Here is an 8,705-nt window from a genome sequence, read left to right as displayed (position 1 = left end):
TACATTCCATACAAATACATTCAGAAACGACTTCCTGACACTTAAATCTATACTCGATGTTAACAAATTTCTCTTCTTCAGAAACGATTTCCTTGCCATTGCCAGTGTACATTTTATATCCTCTCTACTTCGACCATCATCAGTTATCTTACTCCCTAAATAGCAAAACTCCTTTACTACTTTAAGAGTCTCATTTCCTAATCTAATTCCCTCAGCATCACCCGATTTAATTTGACTACATTCCATTATCCTCGTTTTGCTTTTGTTGATGTTCATCTTATATCCTCCTTTCAAGACACTGTCCATTCCGTTCAACTGCTCTTCCAAGTCCTTTGCTGTCTCTGACAGAATTACAATGTCATCGGCGAACCTCAAAGTTTTTACTTCTTCTCCATGGATTTTAATACCTACTTCGAATTTTTCTTTTGTTTCCTTTACTGCTTGCTCAATATACAGATTGAATAACATCGGGGAGAGGCTACAACCCTGTCTCACTCCTTTCCCAACCACTGTTTCCCTTTCATGCCCCTCGACTCTTATAACTGCCATCTGACTTCTGTACAAATTGTAAATAGCCTTCCGCTCCCTGTATTTCACCCCTGCCACCTTCAGAATTTGAAAGAGAGTATTCAAGTCAACATTGTCAAAAGCTCTCTCTAAGTCTACAAATGCTAGAAACGTAGGTTTACCTTTTCTTAATCTTTCTTCTATGATAAGTCGTAAGATTAGTATTGCCTCACGTGTTCCAACATTTCTACGGAATCCAAACTGATCTTCCCCGAGGTCCGCTTCTACCAGTTTTTCCATTCGTCTGTAAAGAATTCGCGTTAGTATTTTGCAGCTGCGACTTATTAAACTGATAGTTCGAAAATTTTCACATCTGTCAACACCTGCTTTCTTTGGGATTGGAATTATTATATTCTTCTTGAAGTCTGAGGGTATTTCGCTTGTCTCATACATCTTGATCACCAGATAGTAGAGCTCTGTCATGACTGGCTCTCCCAAGGCCATCAGTAGTTCTAATGGAATGTTGTCTACTCCCGGGGCCTTGTTTCGACTCAGGTCTTTCAGTGCTCCGTCTAACTCTTCACGCAGTATCTTATCTCCCATTTCGTCTTCATCTACATCGTCTTCCATTTCCATAATATTGTCCTCAAGTACATCACCCTTGTATAAACCCTCTATATACTCCTTCCACCTTTCTGCCTTCCCTTCTTTGCTTAGAACTGGGTTGCCATCTGAGCTCTTGATATTCATACAAGTGGTTCTCTTCTCTCCAAAGGTCTCTTTAATTTTCCTGTAGGCAGTATCTATCTTACCCCTAGTGAGACAAGCCTCTACATCGTTACATTTGTCCTCTAGCCATCCCTGCTTAGCCATTTGGCACTTCCTGTCGATCTCATTTTTGAGACGTTTGTATTCCTTTTTGCCTGCTTCATTTACTGCATTTTTACATTTTCTCCTTAGGTTAGCTACGTTTAATTAGTTCTAAGTTCTAGGCGACTGATGACCTCAGTAGTTAAGTCGCATAGTGCTCAGAGCCAATTTTCAAACAGGTGGAGAGTGGAAACGTCCCTGGTAAACGCGTTGAGTTGCATAAGGCAAAAGTGACATGGATTAGAATTGGGAGATGTTACAGACCATGCATCGGGAAAATCTGAGGAGATACCACGTACATGGGACGTTGCATTAGGCAAATATTTCACTGGCCGATCGAAATGAGGTGCTGCCCCATCTTGCATGAAAAGATTTGTTTCGGCAGCTGCGTCCTTTCGAAGCAGGAGTCAAAAGTCATACCAACACGACTTGATGCCGTGCAGACAGCATGGTACGCTTGATAGGCAAACGGAGAAAAAAAAGTGCCTGTGAATCCAGACCATACAGCCACGTACGTGGAGTGTAGTGACTCGTCCTGTTCTACGTGCGGCTTAAGAGCAACACAAATTCGGCACTTCGGTGTATTCACTACACGCTGTAGTGTACAACGTGCCTCGTCACTCCTTAAAATATTGCCTAGTCACATTTCATCAAATCCGTTCCTTGGCAGAAACTGAAGAGCAGATTCAGAAGTTTCTTTTGGATGACGAAGTTTCAATTGCTGCACTGTCTGGTTCTTGTACGCGTACCGTTGTAAAACAGACCACAAAGCTGATATGAAACTTCCTGGCAGATTAAAACTGTGTGCCCGACCGAGACTCGAGCTCGAAACCTTTGCCTTTCGCGGGCAAGTGCTCTACCATCTGAGCTACCGAAGCACGACTCTCGCCCGATCCTCACAGCTTTACTGCTGCCAGTACCTCGTCTCCTACCTTACAAACTTTACAGAAGCTCTCCTGCGAACCTTGCAGATCTAGCACTCCTGAAAGAAAGGATACTGCGGAGACATGGCTTAGCCACAGCCTGGGGGATGTTTCCAGAATGAAATTTTCACTCTGCAGCGAAGTGTGCGCTGATATGAAACTTCCTGGCAGATTAAAACTGTGTGCCCGACCGAGACTCGAACTCGAGACCTTTGCCTTTCGCGGGCAAGTGCTCTACCATCTGAGCTACCGAAGCACGACTCTCGCCCGATCCTCACAACTTTACTTCTGCCAGTACCTCGTCTCCTACCTTACAAACTTTACAGAAGCTCTCCTGCGAACCTTGCAGATCTAGCACTCCTGAAAGAAAGGATACTGCGGAGATATGGCTTAGCCACAGCCTGGGGGATGTTTCCAGAATGAAATTTTCACTCTGCAGCGAAGTGTGCGCTGATATGAAACTTCCTGGCAGATTAAAACTGTGTGCCCGACCGAGACTCGAACTCGGGACCTTTGCCTTTCGCGGCCAAGTGCTCTACCATCTGAGCTACCGAAGCACGACTCTCGCCCGGTCCTCACAGCTTTACTTCTGCCAGAATCTCGTCTCCTACCTTACAAACGTAACAGAAGTTCTCCTGCGAACCTTGCAGAACCAGCACTCCTGAAAGAAAGGATACTGCGGAGACATGGCTTAGCCACAGTCTGGGGGATGTTTCCAGAACGAGATTTTCACTCTGCAGCGGAGTGTGCGCTTGTATGATACTTCCTGGCAGATTAAAACTGTGTGCCCGGCCGAGACTCGAATTCGGGACCTTTGCCTTTCGCGGGCAAGTGCTCTATCATCTGAGCTACCGAAGCACGACTCTCGCCCGGTCCTCACAGCTTTGCTTCTGCCAGTATCTCGTCTCCTACCTTCCAAACTTTACAGAAGCTCTCCTGCGAACCTTGCAGAACCACAAAGCTTTCCATTGTGTCGAGCGTGGGATGGACAGTTCTCGCCAAACCGTACGAGGACGAGCTGAGTTCGGGGCACGTCCTGCGTGGTCGGTTACAACCGTCAATAACTCCCGCCAGGGTAGGACACTTTCCTCTTCCAGGTGCCACATCAAGCTACCCGCATTTTAGAAGTCCACTATCGTTTTCTTTAAACCATTTGATGATATCGGTCGTCTCCTCAGATTATCCCGTCGTGGATACTCTCTCAGTTCAGAACTGTAATTGTTACCGAACAGTGCATGGTCTCTCACCTCGACGGCCATACTGGCTTCACACGCTATGGCTTGTCAAATGGCTGCATGGCTGCCATACCGTCCTGATTTGCTTCTAGAGGCAAGAATGTGAACTAATTTGCTCCCCAGCCTAAATCGGTTCTGCATTAACGCATTATATCACCTACAAAATTTCGCTGTCATAAGGTATTTACAGCCCACAGTGGGCCTCCGTGAGTAACTGAGTAGCTGCTCTTCAATTGTGGCCACGAGTTACACACAGTAAAACAGTTCTAATTATCATTTACAAAGAATGAAGTGGCGACCACCAAACTTGAAGATGGTGTTAACTGTTCTCTAAATATTAACTCTTCAATGTACCGCATTTCTCCCAACAATGGACAACTGGGTGAAGACCGTTGATGGCTACTCAGGAAATGTTGGCCCTCAAAAATGACTCTTCCGTCATTCTCGAAATGCCAAGACTAGGCCCTATGTCAGGAAGTTAGGGTGTGGCGATCTGAGACAAAATGTGACAGCGCAAAGAAGCTGCATGTGTGACTGTGATCCGAGCAGAATTCAGTCTCTGGTAATCCATCAAGAAAAGTGCGACAGCCGCCGGATGTGTTGTATCTGAATACTGATAACAAAACCAACCGCTTTATTGGAATCCAACGACGTTTATTCTTCCTAAGGCATGCCACCAGTTTCGACGTCAAATGGAGTCATGGTGTCATCTTCAGGCGCCAAGCGTAACTTTCCGTCCACAACCGCTATGACAAAGACGAACGTAGTCTTCAGAGGGGAGCAGTTATCGAGCATTTACGCCAACTTGTGCAACGGAGTCCAGTGCAGTGGGACCAAAATGTACTGCTACCAAGTGCTTCACTGGGCTTGACCGGCCCAGTCCGCTGGCTCATCTCTTCGGCTGACACCGGCTGCACTGCAGGTCAGCAGCACCTCGATGCTCAACTCGCCGCAGTCCTTCGCAGTGATTGGGCTAATCCGCCTTTATTCATCCCACGCTGCGGGCCAAGCTCTACCACTCTAGACGTGCTGAGACTTTCCTAAATACCGCGAAAAGAAACTGATGGATGTAAAATATTTTTCAAAGTTCAAAGAATTTCGTTTTACTCAATTCACGCGAAACAAATGTTAAAAAATATAATTGAAATAATTTTTTGAAATGCTGTTTGCTGCAAAAATGTATCCAAGCAGTTGCTACTACGTCTGATTAGACACATTTCTTCACATTTCAAATATATTTTAAACAAAACAATGGATTGTGTTCTTGTATATCTCTCGGCCATTGTACGCGTAAATTAGATTTCGACTCTTCCACATCCCTGTTCTAATACACTAGTACAATAAAATGTGCTGACACTGGCAGTGCCAGAATCTCCCCAAAAGCAACACTGTCTATTCTGTTCGATGGAAGCCGGCCGGTGTGGCCAAGCGGTTCTAGGCGCTTCAGTCTGGAATCGCGCGACCGCTACGGTCGCAGGTTCGAATCCTGCCTCGGGCATGGATGTGTGTGATGTCCTTAGGTTAGTTAGGTTTAAGTCCCATAGTGCTCAAAGCCACATGAACCATTTTGTTGGGTCGAACAAATAAACGAAAATACGAACAAAACTTCCCAGTGCAGATGCGATTGTATAAAGTACTCACTAAATATCTCATTTTCCTGAGAAGCCAGTTAGTTTATTATGGAATTAAATGGAGCACGTACGGTCGCCCTTACGATGTTATTTATCATATGGCTACCAGTTTCGGCGCTTCAGTGCACCATCTTTAGGCCGTAACTGACGCTGAGGAGTTGAAACCATCCGTATACGCGATTCATCAGTCGCCAACATCTGTAAATGATATGCGCAGGACACCTGTAACAGCGACGCTCTCTGTTCAACTGACTGTTGAAATTTGAAGAGACAACGTAGTTGGTAGCCACACAGTAAATAAGATCCTAAGGACGGCTGTAGGCGTTTCATTTCCTTGCAATAGTAAATAGCAGTGGTCCCCAGACCTCCAGTCAAAAGGATGTAAGTACAAAAATTTCAAAATTAACTCAATTTTGGTCTACATCTACATCGATACTCCGCAAAGCAGCTTTCGTTGCGTGGCGAAGGTTACCATGTCCTGCCACTAGTGATTTCGCGTCTTCTTCCATTCGCAAATAGATCGAGGGAAAACGGCAATCTATACGCCTCCGTATGAGCCGCGACTTATCGAATATTATCTTCATCGTCCTTATCGCCAATGTACACTGAAGCGCCAAAGAAAGTGGTGTAGGCATGCTTATCCAAATACAGAGATATGTAAACAGGCAAAATTTGGCGCTGCGGTCGGAAACCCCAATATAAGAAAACAAGTGTCGGGCACAGTTGTTAGATTACTGTTGTTACAGTGGCAGGTTATCAAGATTTAAGTGAGTTTGAACGTGGTGTTATAGTCGGCGTACGAGCGACGGGACACAGCATCTCCGAGGTAGCGATGAGGTGGGGATTTTCCCGTGCGACAATTTCAAGAGTGTATCGTGAATATCAGGAATCTAGTAAAACATCGAATCTCCGACATCGCTGCGGCCGAGAAAAGATCCTGCAAGAATGGGACCAACGACGACTGAAGGGAATCGTTCAACGTGACATAAGTGCAACCCTTCCGCGAAATGCTGCAGATTTCAATGCTCGACCATCAGCAAGTGTCAGCGTGCAAACCATTCAATGAAACGTATTCGATATGGGCGTCTACCCTTGCTGACTGAACGACACAGAGCTTTACGCGACGCCTGGGTCCGTTAACACCGACATTTGACTATTGATGACTGTAAACATGTTGCCTGTGCGGGTATAGAGATCATGAATCCATGAACGCTGCATCTCAGCAGGGGCTATTCAAGCTGGTGGAGGATCTGTAATTGTGTGGGGCGTGTGCAGTTGGAGTGATATGGTGATATGGGACCCCCCATATGTCTAGGTACGACTGTGACAGGTGATATACATACGTAAGCATCCTGTGTGATCACCAGTACCCAATCATGTCCACGGCACATTCCAACGGACTTGGGCAATTCAGTCAGCACAATGCGACACCCCACACCTTCAGAATTGCTACAGAGTGGTTCCAGGAACACTATTCTGAACACTTCCGTTGGCCAACAAACTCCGCAGACAGGAGCTTATCTTGGGTGCCATGCAACGTGCTGTTCGGAAGGCATCTCCACACCCTCGTACTCTTACGAATTTACGGTCATTACTAGATGAATCATGGGGTCAGTTCTCTCCAGCACTACTTGAGACACTAGCCGAGTCCTTGCCACGTCGTGTTGCTGCTGCACTTCTGCGTGCTCGCGGGGGCCCTACACGATATTAGGCGTGTGTACCAGTTTCTTTTCCTATTGAGCGTATGTTGGCGGAAGTAGAATCGCTTGGCAGGCTGCTTCAAATGCTGTCTCTGTAAATTTTATCAGTAGTGTTTCTCGGAAAGAACGTCGCCTTCTTTCCAGGGATTTTCGTTTGAGTTCCCACAGAATTATCTCCGTAACAGTTACGTGTTGGTTGAACTTACTAGTAACCTATTAGTAACCCGCCTCTGAATTGCTTCGGCGTCGTCCTTCATACCGGATTGGTACTGATCCCAAGCACTCGAGCAGTACTCGAGATAGGTCGCTCCAGCGTCCTCAATGCTCTCTCCTCTTCAGGTGAACCATTCTTTCCTAAAATACTTCCAGTAAACCGAAGTCGACCATCCTCCATCCCTACCACATTTCTCACATGCTCGTTCAATTTTACATCGCTTTGCGACGTTACGATCAGATACTAAATCGGCTGCGTCAAGCATGACACTATTTATACGGTAACTCAACATTACAGGTTTGTTCTTGCTACTTATTCGCATTAACATACATTTTTCCACATGCAGAGCCAGCTGCCATTCACCAGAAATTTTGTCTAATTCGCTTTGTATCTTCCAAGTCACTTGACTTCGACACCTTACCGCACACCACAGCATCATCAACAAACAACAGCAAATTTCTGCCCACACTGTTCCCCAAATCATTTATGAATATAAATAGCAGCAACTGTCCTGTCACACTTCCCTGGGGCACTCCTGACGATACTCTTGTCTCTGATGAACATTCGCCGTCGAGTTCCACGTACTGGGTTCAATTACTTCAGAAGGCTTCGAGCCACTCACATATCTGTGAACTTATTCTCTTCTCTCGTACTTTCGCTAATAGCCTGCAATTTGGCACTGTGTCAAATGCTTTCCAGAAGTCTGGAAATATGGAATCTGCCTGTTGACCTGCATCCACAGTTCGCAGTATATCATGTGAGGAAAGATCAAGATCAGTTTCACAGGAACGATGCTTTCTACTTGCTGATTCGTGGACATAAGCTTCTCAATCTCAAAGTTTACAAGTTCACTATATTCGAAAGATAAAATGTTGAAAGATTCTGCAGCAAACCGAAGTTGTTGTTGTTTGTTGTTGTGGTCTTCAGTCCTGAGACTGGTTTGATGCAGCTCTCCATGCTACTCTATCCTGTGCAAGCTTTTTCATCTCCCAGTACCTACCGCAACCTACATCCTTCTGAATCTGCTTAGTGTATTCATATCTTGGTCTCCCTCTACGATTTTTACCCTCCACGCTGCCCTCCAGTACTAAATTGGTGATCCCTTGATGCCTCAGAACATGTCCTACCAACCGATCCCTTCTTCTGGTCAAGTTGTGCCACAAACTTCTCCCCAATCCTATTCAATACTTCCTCATTAGTTATGTGATCTACCCATCTAATCTTCAGCATTCTTCTGTAGCACCACATTTCGAAAGCTTCTATTCTCTTCTTGTCCAAACTATTTATCGTCCATGTTTCACTTCCATACATGGCTACACTCCATACGAATACTTTCAGAAATGACTTCCTGACACTTAAATCAATGCTGGATGTTAACAAATTTCTCTTCTACAGAAACGCTTTCCTTGCCATTGCCATCCTACATTTTATAACCTCTCTACTTCGACCATCATCAGTTATTTTGCTCCCCAAATAGCAAAACTCCTTTACTACTTTAAGTGCCTCATTTCCTAATTCGACTACATTCCATTATCCTTGTTTTGCTTTTGTTGATGTTCATCTTATATCCTCCTTTCAAGACACTGTCCATTCCATTCAACTGCTCTTTCAAGTCCTTTGCTGTC

Source organism: Schistocerca serialis, chromosome 9, assembly GCF_023864345.2.
Source record: "Schistocerca serialis cubense isolate TAMUIC-IGC-003099 chromosome 9, iqSchSeri2.2, whole genome shotgun sequence".
In the NCBI taxonomy this organism is placed as follows: domain Eukaryota; kingdom Metazoa; phylum Arthropoda; class Insecta; order Orthoptera; family Acrididae; genus Schistocerca; species Schistocerca serialis.
Note: the sequence above shows the minus strand (reverse complement) of the source record.